The sequence below is a fragment of the Rhinoraja longicauda genome, unplaced genomic scaffold (genome assembly GCF_053455715.1).
Source record: "Rhinoraja longicauda isolate Sanriku21f unplaced genomic scaffold, sRhiLon1.1 Scf002916, whole genome shotgun sequence".
Taxonomy (NCBI): domain Eukaryota; kingdom Metazoa; phylum Chordata; class Chondrichthyes; order Rajiformes; family Arhynchobatidae; genus Rhinoraja; species Rhinoraja longicauda.
The window spans coordinates 1-3,492 of record NW_027604128.1 but is presented as its reverse complement, the minus strand read 5'-3'; the positions used below and the strand labels follow the sequence as shown (position 1 = coordinate 3,492).

The window sequence follows — 3,492 nt, the reverse complement described above, 5'->3', positions numbered from 1 at the left end:
ATTCTCTGCCACAGAAGGTAGTTGAGGCCAGTTCATTGGCTATATTTAAGAGGGAGTTAGATGTGGCCCTTGTGGCTAAAGGGATCAGGGGGTATGGAGAGAAGGAAGGTACAGGTTACTGAGCTAGATGATCAGCCGTGATCATATTGAATGGCGGTGCAGGCTCGAAGGGCCGAATGGCCTACTCCTGCACCTATTTTCTATGTCCACCTCGGGAATTTTTAAAGAGAGCTTCTACCATTCCCATTCCAAATTTGGAATCTTAAATGCTCCCCGCTGCATCTGATGCAATGTTTGAAATATACGTCAGTTCTACCACAGCTCGGTCCCTCAGGTGGAGTGTAGGTCTTCCAATGCAGCTTACTGTGTGCGTAGCGAATTCAGTGTTGCCATTGCAGGTGTTTTTCCACTGCAACCAGGCATAACGCTACCGTGGGTCCGATCGCATGTCTAGAAGAAAGGAATAGAAAAGGAAATCTGAAGAAGGATCTTGACCCGAAGCGTCACCTATTAAGGTAGGGTCGTGTTGCCAGAACTACACCAAGCGCCTGGGTAGGTCAAACGGGCATGGTCGTGTACATTCAGCAGAACCAACTCCAGCAACAGCGAATGAGGCACCAGCCAGTCCAAAGCAGTCTCCACCACCAATCACCAATCCTCGGCCATCTCCACGGTGCCCGTCCTCTCCAACGCCCCTTCCATCCCGAACGCCCGCCGGCAGATCTCAAACTTAAGCTCAGCGCCGCGTCGGGGCAAGGGCTGTCCCAAGTACTGTTTCATCAGGCTGCAGGGCAAGGTTTCTCCTTCCACCTCCTGCTCATCCTCTTCGTCCTCTCCGCGCAACGTGGCGCAACAGAAGCCCACCCTTTTCCCTTTTCCCACCGCCCCGCACCCGTCGCAGTCCTGCCAGGTTCCCCAGCGGATGTGCAGCTGGATGATGCGCCCTGAGCCCAGCATGAAGCCCGGGGAAAACCTCAGGCTTTTGTTCACCAGCGTAGACGAGCCCAACTCCCGGTGGGAGACGTGAATCAGCGATGCGTCTTTCTCACCCAGACAGCTTGGATAAACCCGATTTGCAGATGTACATGCCCGAATCAGATGTCCGGGCCTGGGATGAAGTCAAGGAGCCACCCTGTAGGGTGTGGTGGCTGCCCAGTTTACCCATCGGGCCACAAGCCTCGGAATACAGCGAAGGTGTGGGGTTCGGCATGAGATTGGCGAGGCCAAGATACTGCCAGTAAACTGTGCCTTCCTTTGCTTCGGACATCGCTGGGTAGCGCAGGCTGAACGGGTTGTGAGACAGGAAACCAGGGAGCAGGGGGCCGAGCCTGAGTAATTGGCCTCGTCCCCGTCCTGCCTCCGGAAACGGGGCAACCAACAGAAGGGCCAGCAGGCCCAGTATCAACAGCAGGGACGAGTGCCTGCACAGCTTGCTTCTGTAATGTCATTACAGCAACTGCAGGCAGGAGCGGGGTGCACGTCAACTCAGCAATGGGGCCCCGTGACCTCAACATTGATGCCGTCACCTGTAAGGAAGAGAAAGCACCACTTCATGGGAGGGGCAGTGTGGAGGGAGCGCTGTTCCACAGGTGGGACCGTGGGAAGGGCTATGAGCAGTGAATGCTGCTCTGTGGGATGGGCAATGAGGCGGGAATGCTGCTCTGGGAGGAGCAGTGAGCAGGGAATTTTTTTATTCACAAAATGCTGGAGTAACTCAGCAGGTCAGGCAGCATCTCGGGAGAGAAGGAATGGGTGACGTTTCGGGTCGAGACCCTTCTTCAGACTGATGTCAGGGGGGCGGGACAAAGGGGCAGGGAATGCTGTTCTGTGGGAAGAGCAGTGAGCATGGAATGCTGCTCTGTGGGCGGAGCAATGAGCAGGCAATGCTTCTTTGTGGGAGGGGCAAGGAGCAGGGAATGCTTTTCTGTGGGAGGGGCAGTGAGCAGGGACTGCTGTTCTGTGGGAGGTCCAGTGAGCAGGGAATGCTTTTCTGTGGGGGGCAGTGAGCAGGGAATGCTGCTCTGTGGGGGGCAGTGAGGCGGGAATGCTGCTCCGTGGGAGAGCAGTGAGGGGGGTCTAATGCTGTGTGGGAGGGGCAGTGAGGAGGGTCTACTGCTCTGTGGGAAGGGCAGTGAGGAAGGAATGCTGTTCTGTGGGAAGGGCAGTGAGGGGGGTCTACTGTTCTGTGGGAGGGGCAGTGAGGAAGGAATGCTGTTCTGTGGGAAGGGCAGTGAGGGGGTCTACTGCTCTGTGGGAGGGGCAGTGAGGGGGTCTACTGTTCTGTGGGAGGGGCAGTGAGGAGGGATCGCTACACTGGGAGGGAAGGGCGAAGATGAGGAAGAACCATGTTGGCCGAGGAGCGCGGAGAACAAAAGGAAGCTTTCCTAGCTTCCCTCTAATTTCACTCAAATATGTTTTACATTCCTTTAGGCTTTCCGCACCGCTGAGTCCTCAGTGTCCGGCACAAAATGCTGTATTCTCTTTGGGTTCTCTCATCCTCTCGACACCTTGTTACCAATAAAGCGCCTCCTGTTTCTTCTCGGAAACATTGTTTACCCTGAACCTCCTCTTTAACAGTCTCCCACTGTCCTCCTGTATGCTGCTCTTCAGGTTACAGAACGCCATCTGGTGGTCTTCTTGCCACAAGAATGGGACATCTTTCTTCAGTAAATCCCTCAAGATAACGACCAGGTCAGCATAGTTTGGGATGTAGGGTGATAAAAAATTCATCATCCCCAGGAACCGTTGTAAATCTTCTTCATCTTGTGGTGTTGGCATCATATGAATGTCCTTCACCTTACCAAGATCTGGTCTGCCTGTGTCTGAATAGATTGTTTTGAATAAGTTGATGGACTTAGCCTTCACTGTTGAAAGCGAGTCCTTCCCGGGACGCTGTCTCCAACAGCTTCTTCAGATTACAGTCATGTTCTTGTTCCGTGGATCCCACTATGACAATATCATCTGCAATGCAGATGCATCCAGGAACCTGTTCTATGATTGTGTCCATACGCTGCTGGAATATATCCTGACTCACCAACAAACAGAAAGGTAACCGTCTGTAGCAATACCTGCCAAAAGGTGTGCGGAATGTGGTAAGTTCCTGGCTTGCCTCCTCAAGTCGGACAGACCAATAGCCCGCTTTTGCATCCAGTTTGGAGAACAATTTCCCATTGGCAAAAGCTGGATTGATTTCCTCAAGTGTTTGGATCTTGTGTGGGCAGCGTTTGAGACTTGTATTCAAGCGTTTTGGGTCTAGGCATACCCTGATTGATCCATCTTTCTTAGCGGAAGTTGTTATTGAACTGCACTAGTCCGTATGGTGAGTTACTTTTCTGATGACTCCATCATCCTCCATTTTGTCCAACTCAGCCCGCAATTTGTCTTTGAGATGGATACTACATTTCCTTGGCGCATCAATGTGTGGTGTGGCCTTCTCCTTGAGATGAAAAGTGGCTGGCTCCTTGAAGTTGCCAATCCTATAAAACTGATTAG

At 52.8% G+C, this 3,492-nt stretch overlaps 1 pseudogene; it reads right to left on the bottom strand.

Annotated features, from left to right (window-relative positions):
* Positions 1 to 510: 510 nt before the first annotated feature.
* On the bottom strand, positions 511 to 1,436 carry LOC144591898 (uncharacterized; annotated as a pseudogene).
* Positions 1,437 to 3,492: the final 2,056 nt, after the last annotated feature.